Source organism: Cydia amplana, chromosome 10 (genome assembly GCF_948474715.1).
Source record: "Cydia amplana chromosome 10, ilCydAmpl1.1, whole genome shotgun sequence".
NCBI lineage: Eukaryota > Metazoa > Arthropoda > Insecta > Lepidoptera > Tortricidae > Cydia > Cydia amplana.
Window position 1 is genome coordinate 17,700,805 of NC_086078.1, and position 12,635 is coordinate 17,713,439.

Sequence of the window (12,635 nt, forward strand, 5' to 3'; positions counted from 1 at the left end):
AAATTAAATAATTACCATAATACATGGCGAAACTATGCAAATTTCACAGGCTAATAAATATTCTCCGCAAGTTTCGTGAAACCAGATTTATTCACTAAATTAAACGCGCCCAAATATGGCGCGCGATTAAAAAAGCAATTTAGAGTCTACTCATTTAACAAGCTTAATATTCTTAAAAACCGGCCAAGTGCGAGTTGGACTCGCGCTCTGAGAGTTCTGCACATTACACAATTTTTCATAATATCTCAAAAAAAATCGTATTAGGAGTGCGTTGTGAGACTTGCATTTTTTTACATGTATCAAATATTTTTGATGGGATAGGCTTTCTTGTAATCTAGTCCAAGATAATGAACTAACTTATGTATTTTGTTAAAAATTGTAGGCTAATCTCTCGAATACTCGCGTGTTTTCTTAAATACCTTTTAACTATTCTTTATTAATAATACGAGTACATTTAAAGTTGACACAACTAGCACTTTTACTTCAAAATATGACACCTGTGACAGACAGACATACCAGTAATCCTATTTAGATTTCGTTAAACCTTTTTAGACCACCAAGCCAAGGAATTACGTATAAGCAAATGCGGAACCCTAAAAACCGTGTACACCCTTTTAACTGAAAACTGGGTCCTTATCTAGTGAAATTAGATGTGAAAATGCATTAAATATTCAGGGCGCGAGGGCCCGCGCCCCGCACCCCGCACCGCGGGGCCTCCGCATGGGCCCCGTAATTATGGCCCTCATTAGCATAGTTGACGAGAGACGGACTGGTGTTAGCTTGTGGAACTTTTAATTGTTTTTTTTAGTTAGCCAGGGTGTTGATTAACAAATGGACACAGTTTGTTACTTTTTAAAAGGTGTTAATGTTACCTATATTGACCAAAATTAATTTATTTCACTATGTGTACATATTTATTACTGTTAGTTATCTGTTTGACAATATATAATCTATACTGAATAAAGGAATATTAATATGAATGTAAGGTAAACAAAACACCCTAGAGTTTAAATAATTAATGCAATCAGGCGTTACTTTGCGGAAATCCACGACCCAACAAAAAAACTTCGTTTAAATTTGGCGGCCGAGACGCACTAAGCTTTCACTGTAAAAAAAGTTATCAGATCTCAGCAAAAGCGAAGCTCCTAATCAAGTAATCACTCTTCCATATTAGTGCGATAGAGAGACAGATAGCTACTTATCGTTTCGTTTTCTGCAAACAATTGTTATCTTGGCTAGGTCCTGTCTCGCCACTGGGCCTTAGGAGAGGTTAATAAAAAGTTTCAAACATTAATTTTAAACATTAGTTCGTTGACGTAACTGGTGACGGAAGAGCTGGCGGCTTCCTCGCACAACGTATCGGCATTGCGATACAGCGAGCAAATGTCGCCAGCATCCTTGGTACAATACCTCAAGGGCCTATTTTATATTTAAGCTAGTTATAAATTTCTTAAGTAATACCACTGTATATATCTTGTTTGTAAATAAATGATTTAAGTTTATTCTAAAAATAAATCAGTTTTATTCTTCATTGTTAACTAGCTCGTGCTGCGTGTGGGCGGGCAATTACAGCGTCCGGCTAGCCTCCTACTTGCCTAGGTCTTTCTAGGTAGCACAATAGGTTACACATGTACGCATTGGGTCACAACATAAGCGGTTCTGTCGCAAAACGTTGCTGCCTTGTAAATTCCGACATGTGCTTGATTTGAAAAAAAAAAGAAAACTAGACTCTACTAGACTTTAAGAAATCGTGCGAGAGCATGACATGAGCGTTTCATTCTAAGGCCTTTTGTCCAGTCTGTCACTTACCAAGTCGTGTACAATTAGCTTGGACTGCAATTAGCTTGGACTTAACATTCGAGCAAAGCAAGATAAATAGAGCCCTTCTAAGCTAACTTTACACCGTCCTGAACAGAACAAAGTAAGGAGTGTCACATTATAAATCCTATTTTCAAAGATATTTGACATTTTGTCATCGCAACTCCAAAAGCTTGTAAAAAAACCGCTGCGTTTATCAGTGAGTGCGTACGCGCCACTGTAATTACCGGGAAAAAGCTTGACGCTGCAATCAGTGCACAAATGCAAATGAGGCCGCAATGCGTCTTGCTGCAACTGCATATAAATATCTACACAAACAAAGCGCTCAAAAGAAATTTAAATATACTTAAGGGTTAAACTCACAGCGCAATATTTTGTCCCAACTGAACAATGAATGTTTGTGTGAATGAACGAATGTTTGAACTGTCGCCTGCGGTATTTCCGGACCGATACGACCTTCAAACCTTCAAGAAAAGAGCGTACTCTCATCTTAAAGGCCGGCAACGCGCTTGCAACCCTTCTGGTGTTGCGGGTGTCCATGGGCGGCGGTAATCGCTTACCATCAGGTGATCCGTCTGCTCGTTTACCTCCTATATCATAAAAAAAAACTAGCGCGACAAATGCATTTATTTTTAATGCATGCGAATTTATTTTTCATCACACTTGCTCGAAAAAGATCTTATTTCATGCAGGTGTACTGAAGGACAAAGGCCTATATTATGTTCCCGCGGGAGTTATGGATTCTGAAAAAAAAGCTACGATTTTATTAGTTACACCGCGGACCATATTGAAGTTACATTAATTCAGCCGACCGATCAAATAACGCAATGTGAGTGATGAGTTGTCGCACTGTCTAAATGAGCCCTGATAGGGCTCATTAAAAAAATGTAAATGTAAAATAATGTAAACATTATTTTACATTTTGTATTATACTTAGGTACTTTATATAGGAATTATTTAGTTTATAAAGGTCTATGTTCAGCAGTAGATTAGGCAAAATGAAGTGAACAAGAGGAATGCTTGGAACGGTTTTTAATAGCTCACTGAGGCGGACCATTAAGGCTCCATCTTCACAAATAACGATAAGGTTGGAGCCATATAGATGGCGATGTGACTTAGGGCTCATTTAGACGGTGCGAGAACTCGCATGCGAGTTTCATTACATTGCGTCATTTGATCGGTCGGCTGAATTGCTGTCACCACAATGGTCCGCAGTGTAACTAAAATCGTATCAGAGTTCGCGCGCCTCAGATACTGAAAGAAATGTATCCCGCCTGAAAACTTAAAAGCGAATTAATAAAAAAAGAGAATTAAAAGCGAATTTTTGAACTTCTGATTCTCTTTTCGCTATTGATTCTCTTAAGTTTTTCATTTCATAGTATATGTACATACAATAGACGCGAAAGAATTAAGCATACAATAATGTGTATCTTTGCTGCCTCAAGGATTACATAATAATAATAATTATCCATTTTACTTTACAATAAACGAGCAACAGCCGCTTCGCTTATCGCTGTCTATATGGCCACCGCTTTAACTAAGAAATTAACACTCAAAAGGGGACGATTAAACAATTCACTGTGAGTAAACAAGGCACAAAGTTACTAATTTACATACATATTTCATACAGGAGGTGAAGTTGGTGAAAAGCCTGTAAAATATACGGGTTTCGGACGAAATTACGAACTTAACCAATAACTGTTGGTAACTACCAGCCTTTCTAGCCGCGAGGGAGTTACGTACCTAACTAAAAGATGACTAGATTTTTGAAGTGAAAACTTCTTTAGCGGCGCTGTGCACTTTTTGTGATGGGGAAAAATGTTAAACTCTCGAGAGCGTAAGACGTAATAAAGACGTAACTCTCTCTTTCTGCGACGCGGCGAAAATGTAGGTATGCCTGAGCCTGATGCTGTTTCGTTTTTATTCACCAAAGAACTTTAGTCATAACGTATCATAATCAGGTCAATTATTTAAAACTGGACTTTTATATTAAGCAATAAAACTCAATGTTCTAATCTTGTACGGGCTGAAATACGAGGATCTCACAGTTACATTCTAACTTTATATCACTCAAATATAATTCAATAAGTGCCACTTGCACCATCCCACTAACCCAGGGTTAACCGGTTGAACCGTTAACCCAGTGTCTAATTGTACTGATAACCATGGTAACTCCTTGTTTAACCGGTTAACCCCGGGTTACTGAATGGTGCAAGTGGCCCTAAAGCTACATCTTGATGAAATCGCTAATAAAAGTGAACTCTAGTACTGGTGAATAAAACTCAAAATATCATGACCAAATATAATATATTTAGCTATGCGAGGTCTGGAAGGTAACTTTACAATTTCTATTCGAATTTTAAACAATTAACGCTACAAATTTGAATTTCGAATTTTAAACAAGCTCACTGACCAGCAATTTCGGAACTAAAGTTTTTCAATAGAAAGGAGGATGGGTATACATAGTGCTGCAGACATTTTGAACTAGTCATTGAGTTTTCACTTCTGCCGGCACTCCCGGAGTGCAACCCGTTGTTTTTTTTATGATATAGGAGGTAAACGAGCATACTAATCGTCTCATACTAAGCAGTTACCGTCGCCCATGGATACCTGCAACACCAGAGGGGTTGCAAGTGCGTTACCGGTATTTTAGATGGGAGTACGCTCTTTTCTTGAAGGTTTGAAGGTTTTAACGGTCTGGAAATACCAAAAGCATAAACACGCTGATTGGTGCATGCGCTATGAAGTGAAAGTCGTGCGTCAATCATCACGACGGTCATCAAGGTCGTGTCAGAACCAGATCAAAACGATAACAAATTGGTAAATTAAATTAGAATGGATGGACCTCCCGATAGTTAACGGTAACATATAAATACATCTACATCTGTACAAAGTTTCCTCCCCGCAGCATTAAGTCATTTTATTTTCATGGCTTGATGCGATAACTCTTCTAATCTCCCCGTCCATTGCTTGTTGGCTTTGCCTAAAAGGTAGAGATAGGTTTTCGAGAGGAGATGTAAGGTGAAATGTGGGTTGGATCGATTGGGGAGTTGAGGCCCAGGGGAGGGGTGTAGGAAAGCTTTCGATGGCAAATAGTCGTGAGGTGCAAAGCACAAGCATCCTTTTTTTATGTAATAGTCAGCAAGAAGTTAGAAGACGAGCCGCCTAATAATGGGAAGCGATCACCGTCACCCATGGACATAAGCATCATCAGAGGAGCACTTAAGCGATGCCGACCCTTGAGAACCATGAATACCTGCTTCTTGAAAAACCTCATGTCGTAGCGCAAAGGAAATAGGTAGAGGTAATAATTCCTAGTTGGTAACGATACATCCAGAATCATCAGGATGAGTTTACTTGGCTATACATATATGGCCACCAAAGTAAACTACTTCTTGTACAAACAGCAACACTCTTACACTGTCCATCGGTGGACCTTATGCCTTTTGTAATAAGGTTTACGAACTGTCAATTAAGCCGTAAGTACTTAGTGGTAGGAGCTAGACGACGCACTTATCTGCCTAATATTACTACCGTGTTTAGTCACGTTTTCTTTTGTTTAATCTATTTTAATACCTAATGTATTGAATACGCTTGCCGCTCATCACTCGACGCCTCCAGTAAAGGACTAAGAATTTGAAACGTCCGTTTAAAGTTACCGCTGCATCGATCGAATTCATCTGCAAAGTTTGAGGAGTAAGGCAGAGGTGAGGTCGTTTAACTGGAACCTACATATACCTAGGTACCTTACCTACAACTTAAACAAGCTATGTTTTATATGAAGTACAGATGGATCAAACACAAAATTGTACACTCACATTCGAATGACGTATACAAATACAGATACAAATAATTTATTATCATAAAAGAGTTGTATACATGTGCAGAAAAATATCTATCAGACTCCAAACTGGGCTGAGCCTGTATCTTGGAAGTCTGCGAGAACGATTGACAATTTTTTTTTCAATCGCTCGTATGAATCATATTATTAGTACCTAGTTATTTAGTTATCGTGCGTCTCGCCCACGCCATGTAGGTACGGATTATACGGACACGCACGACCGAATTGCACGATATTTGAATGACATCAGTTAGATGTCAGTCTTGTATCAGACTGGGTATCAGTCGAATTGACCTGTAATGTGAGTCGAGTGAGTTGTCATACTTCAGAGCGCATGCGTGGGGGGGGGGGGGCGGAAGGCGCTAATAAAATAAGCCACTTCCCCCCGAGCAAACTTTGAGAAGCTATGCATTTTAATACTTTACATCATGCTTTAAATGCAAACAGTTTTAATATCGTGGGCCTTTTTGATTTTTTTTCTTCAGCCGTTGTTTTATGCACATAGTTCAGACTGCAGTAACTGAGTAGTGGTACCTAGTAGTACCACCACAAACGTTACATTCCTATGAAAATATGACGTTTATATTGGCACTGCCGAACTCTGTCTTCAAAATCGGTGCAGAGTTAAATAAATAATTATTTAGTTAAGTTGGACAACATTTCCCTTTCAGATAACAATAAGTACAGTGTGATCTTTATGAATGAATGTGAGGGTGTGAGCGGAGAAAAAAAACTATTGCTTTTGTACTTAATGTTAAACGAAAATATCAAAATATTTATTGCACTAGTTAGTAAATTATAGAATTGACAACTATTGTTGTAAGTATCACATGTTCCTCATGCTATAACGATTTCAATTTAACTAAACAAAAAATTCAACCACCTGTGGCAAAAACTTAAAAACAAAAATGGACACACCCCCGGGACCACTTTGCTGCCACTTCAACTTGCTCATTTCACAAACGTTCGAGATAGAGTTCTGTGTCATTCTTCGCTGACTCTCATATATGTCTTTTTCAAGAACCCAATATTGAGCAGGATGGCTAACTTGACTTTGTCTTGTCCTAGATGGGGCAGAGGGTGTCCACAGTGCACCGCCATCTGCACGGAGAGAATTTTTTTGTAGAATCAAGTAAAAAATATTAATCATTAGTAAAATTTTAGTGAATCCCATGACAAGTAGATTATACTAACGGTTATGAACCAGTTTTACTAATTGTATTTACTAACACCAAAAAAATTTTCTTTTTGGAACAACAATACTGTTTACTAAAAACAAGTAAACTTTACTAGAAATTACAAAAAAAAAAGTCATGGAATTTATAAAGCTGAGAAGTTTTATCTAGTGTTTTGTTTCTTGGTTTTACTAATCCCGTGACTAAAATTCACAATAGTTTGCTTGGAAACAATAAAGCAGTACTCTTATTTTCAGTAATATTTTTACTAGAAATTAAAAACCTATAGAATAATTCATGGGATTCAGTAAGCTGCGATTTGATTTCAAGTAACCATAATTGCAATGTACAGATGCGTCCGCACCTGAGCCTGATCCAAGCGATCCAAACGCTATCGAAACGTACCAGACATATTTAGATCCCGTAAGGAACGATCACTTCTTACGTGATCTAAATTTGCGTGGCACGCTCCAATCGCGCTTGAATGGATTGGATCAGGATCAGTTAAGGGTGCATCTGTAAATTGCAATTATGGTTACTTACAAGTCGCTGGCCCAATTTTACAGGTTTCTTTGTTATATGTTCAACGTAGTTAAAACTAGACTTAGTCATAGTTCCATTCAACGACACACCACATGCACCAAACATAATTTCTCCGATGAGTTCCTTTCGCCGATGAGGTTACAAGCAAAATGGACGAGTCAAAGATGGATACGGAGTACGCGTGCGGGGGGAGGGGCGGCTAGTGCGTTTAGGAATCTTGTCATTAGTACACTTTACTAATATCTATAAAGCTATTTACTATTTACGGAAATAAGAATAAGAAAGGGACTTGTTATTACAAGATTACCAAGTATAGAAATCAGAATTGACTTATAATTTTAATACTCATTTGTAGCCACCGATTTTAATAAATCCCATTTGTATTATCTAGTAATCTTTACGTACTGTAACTAGTACACCATTTATAAACTCAAGGAAAGTTTTATAGAATTTATACAAATCTGTTATTCCGAGTAAAGAATATTAATTTCACGATTAAGTAAAACCGTTTTGTATTTCCTATACTATGAAATTAATAAAACTTACTTGAAATTATATTATTTTCTATCGCCTAGAAAAAAAATGTAAAAATTAATAGTTTGATAATCCCGTCTTTTAGAAAGCAGGTTTTTAATTCGAACAATATTTTTTCTCTCCGTGTGAGGGCCTCAATCACGAAAATCAAAATTTCATTATCATTATCTGCCTCTCTTGCTATCTCGATCGATCATGCAAGAGTGACAGAGGCAGATAACGAAATTTCGATTTTCGTGTTGTGCCGTAGGCTCCCTGGATCGGTCTTCAGCTTCGTACTTGAGTTCTCTCCAAGAATGATGGTAGTACAGTCACCTGCAATAATATGTTACTAAATGAAGGCCGCAAAAATATATGACACGTTCTTATTAATTGTAGAGTCATAAGAGCGTGTCACATATTTTGCGGCCTTCGAAGAGTAACATATTAATGTAGGTAACTGTACAGTCAAGTATAAAAATATCGGTGCACTCATCATACTCAAAAATATATGTCCAATAGCTCTTATGTCAGCGAATTAAGAACTATGGGACATATTTTTGAGTAAGTTGTATGAGCCCATATTTTTACACTTGACTGTACCTAAATTTGCCAACTGTAATTCTAATAGAATAGGTACTTAAGAAACCAGCTTAAGTAGGTTGTCATGTTAAAAACGAATATACGGTTTGTAATAATAAAAGTCCGAGGAAATAAGTTCATTTAAGTATAAGAAAATAAATTATACTCTAACCTCCACTTAGCGACCTTAACTGCGTCGTTTAAATGGTTATTTCTTCTTAAAACCAAAGATTAGTTAATTCTTTAAGATGTGTAAAATGTTAGCCAAAATGATAATCGTACCGTACATCGGAAAACACCAAACGAAATTAAAAATCCGGCCAAGTGCGAGTCGAACTCGCCCACCAAGGGTTTAGTACTTTATAGTACCTATTTGTTGTTATAGCAGCGGCAACACAAATACATCATCTGTGAAAATTTCAACTTTCTAGCTATCACGGTTCATGAGATACAGCCTAGTGGCAGACAGACGGACGGACAGACAGACGGACAGCGGCGCCTTAGTAATAGGGTACCCTTTGGGTACGGAACCCTAAAATGTATCGGGATGCCAGATGCTACGAAAAATCCATACAAATTGCCATACATTATTTGAGTTTCTATTGGCGTTTTCTATCAACGATTGTCATCTTGGCTAGGCCCTCAGATACAATCTTGCTCGAATGTGTGATTTTTTCCATTTCTCCTTAATTTGAAAAACACTTGTACTCAATTAACTAGGTACCTACTTAAAGATAGATTGTTTTGTCGATTCAGATACAGTATACAGGTGCGTTGGGGTAAGATGGAAACCTTTTTCAAACTTATCCCAACTCACTTAATGGATTTATTTTTTCAAAATGGCGGGTCTCGCCATTCACAGAAACACTAGTTCTAAGAGTTTTCTTTTACAATTTATGCATCTTTGTTAAAACGAACGCCCCAGTAACTAATGGAGGAACCGTGTAGAGCAACGGATTTATGGGCCAAGTTCCAGATCCTGCTCCTAGCGGGATTTATACTGATAAGGAAAAGTATGATTACAATTAATAAAAATTATGAAAGCAAGGCATTTAAAAACACCGTGACGGGATTAAAATTGATTCTAATTTGGTTTTTCTTTTGTTATAATTAAAGGTTTTACCATTTATAAAATGTCTCTTTACCCGGAATAAAGGATTAGCTCGGGCCTCGCCTTGTCACGCTATAATTTTTGTGTTTACCTACAGCCGTCGCCATTGGTAATACAGTTTGAACTTGACATCACAATATGTCAGAAACTAGCCATATTATATTCACCATGTCACTGTCTGTCACTTCAAGGGGCCCACTGATTAACAGTCCGCCCGGACGATATCGGCCTGTCAGTTGTTCGGAACTGTCAAGTTTTTGTTTTAACTGACAGGCCGATATCGTCCAGCGGACTGTTAATTAGTGGACACCGTCAGTCTAATATAAGTTCCCATCATCATAGAAGCCCAACAATCGATGGTGCGCGTGCCGAGGCCTCTTCTGGATAGGTACCATCTCGAGCGCAGACTTCCGGCAGTGTGTTCGACGATTCCGTGGGAATCTGCCGAATCTTAAACCAGAATAGGTAGTGACTGACTAAGTAGTAAGTCAAAATAGAATTATATAAATATAAATTAGATTAAAAATAGTAACAATAACGTCATTGATGTAATTAAGGGAAAACCTCTCACTTAGCTAATAATCTATTATAGTGTAGATTAGGTTAAGTTTCCGAAAATATTGTAAATTCTTATTTATAATAAACAGTTTAATTTTTTTTTTTAGGTGACACAGCAAAAAACTGTAGGTCATTCTCCATATTTGTGCTTGCGTCCAAACTCCATCAAATCATACTAAATGTATGAAAAGTTTGATGGAGTTGAGGCTGACCGCAGTCATATAATTTGAGAACAACCCTTTTGTCGCCACAAATATCTTTTGATGTGCACTTCAATGTTTGAGTCGTTAGTTCCATTCGATTATATATACATACATAGTTAAGCAAGCCATTTCCGTCAGTAGAAAAAGGTGACAAAAAAACTAATTTGCAAGACCGATGTGATCCCCATAAGTGCTCCGTGAACAAAGTTTTGTACCGAACACTAAAAATCTAGGCGCGATTTGATTTTCGCGCCTTTTTCTACTGACAAAGTGGGTTTGCCAGAATATATTTCGTAATTTGCCCATGTGAAGTGAATATAACATGCGCCAATTAGGCAGAAAGCTGGAATTAGCGTAATTGCAGGCGCGGCCGGTGACACCATGCAATCACTCAAACGATCGCGAGACATGCGTGCCACCGTATATTGTATTGACTGGCCCGTGCATTATGTACCTACTGTAAAACGTTGTACGATTACGATACACGTGCGAATAGGTAATTCACAACTCGTGTCGATTTGATTTGTCGCCACTCGTTTCGAATTTCCTCTTTTCCACACCTGTATAGTAAATAACTATTATTAAACACCTCAATAAAAGAAAGCAATACAAAAGAAAACGGTAACACAAGCAGAAATAAACAACAGCCGGTCTTATCGCTAAAAAGCGATCTCTTCCAGACAACCTTTAGGTAGCGGAAATTAATAAATTTAACACATGTCAGTAGGTGTTGCAATTGCATACATATACAAAAAAAAAAGTACATAAGTACAAAATACAGTATAAAAAAGTATAACTGTGTAGGTATATAGTTAATTTTATAACTTAGAAAGTAATCTATAGATACGTGTTAGTGTAAACAACAAGCGCGAAGGATAAGTGAAGATAAGGGAGCGAACTAATAAAAACAAGTTGGTAAAGTTACCGCCAAGTTCGGGGACAGCTGTCGTGAAGCTTTGAAGGCAAGTTTCTACCAATCAGTTTACTGGTTTCCCGTTATTATTTTATTTACTTTTCGTTTATCAACTGTGTAGGTACTCGTTCTGTAGGTGTCGCACCGTAAGAAAATTCTACACACACGGATAGAATACGCTCTATTTTGCTTATTTAATTACTTGTTAAGTTCATCCTCTTCGTCTTCTGTGATTAATTTGTTTTTTTATTAGCCTATGTGTGTGTGTCCCACTGCTGGGCATTCTTATTGCATTTAAATGATTCTACATTAGTATCTGGCTCAGCTGCTAGCGGGTTATAGTAACCCGATTTTATGGACCGATACAGACGAACTGCAACCCGACTGCAATGTGTATGGGAACTGCACGCCGACGTTGCAATTGGGATGCAGTTCCCATACAATTTGCAGCCGGGTTGCCGTCCGTCTGTACCGGCCTTATGGTACGTACCTAACGTTTACATAAAACAAACATAAGTTTGTTTTAAGTAAATTGGAAAGTGTGTGAACCACCTTGTGGGACGAAGGTTGACACACCCTCGAGTTTACGTAAATACGTATTGTGCGTGCCCGTGCGTGGGCGTTTGTGAGGGGTAAAACACAGGGGCACCTACTTAACTTGGTGACCTTTTTAAGGATTCGTATGCGTAACTTTTTATACAGCAATATAGGACCCGAAAATAAGATGTAAGATGATTTCCCACAAAAGTAAATAAGAACCATAGAGAAATATAGTAATACAAGAGTGCTCACTCCATACATCAGTTTTGGTAGCAGTACTGATAATTCCACTACTCGATGCTAGATGTAGACACTAGACACTGAAATTATAGTCTTTTTGGTACCAAAATTGATGTATGGAGTGAGCAATCTATGTATTTTTATCTCTATGATAAGATCAATGGAAATAGTGATGATTGGAAAGCTTTAGTGGAGGCCTCTCTCGGATACCCCGACAATTTGCAGACTAATGACAAATGAAATAAGTATAATGTATAAGTAAAACTATTTATTAAGTTAAAGGCTATAAAGGCTCTTGTATATGACAAAAATGACAAAAAATAAGAACCCATAATAGTCTCGTCATGTTCATGTCCATCCGTCTGTCCGTCCACTAATAAATACGTTCGATCGTACCTATCACATCAGTATCAGAACTGATTGTCTTTTTATACCGCTTTATACAACAAATAGGGCCCGAGAAACACAGTGTAGTCTAAAACGCGTTTGATCGCTTGTCTGGCGAGGCTCCCGACAGCGCTGCCAGCAACCATTTGGCCGCGAGCCTCCACTAACAGACTTGGCCGACAGAACTATGGAATTGACAAAAAATATGATC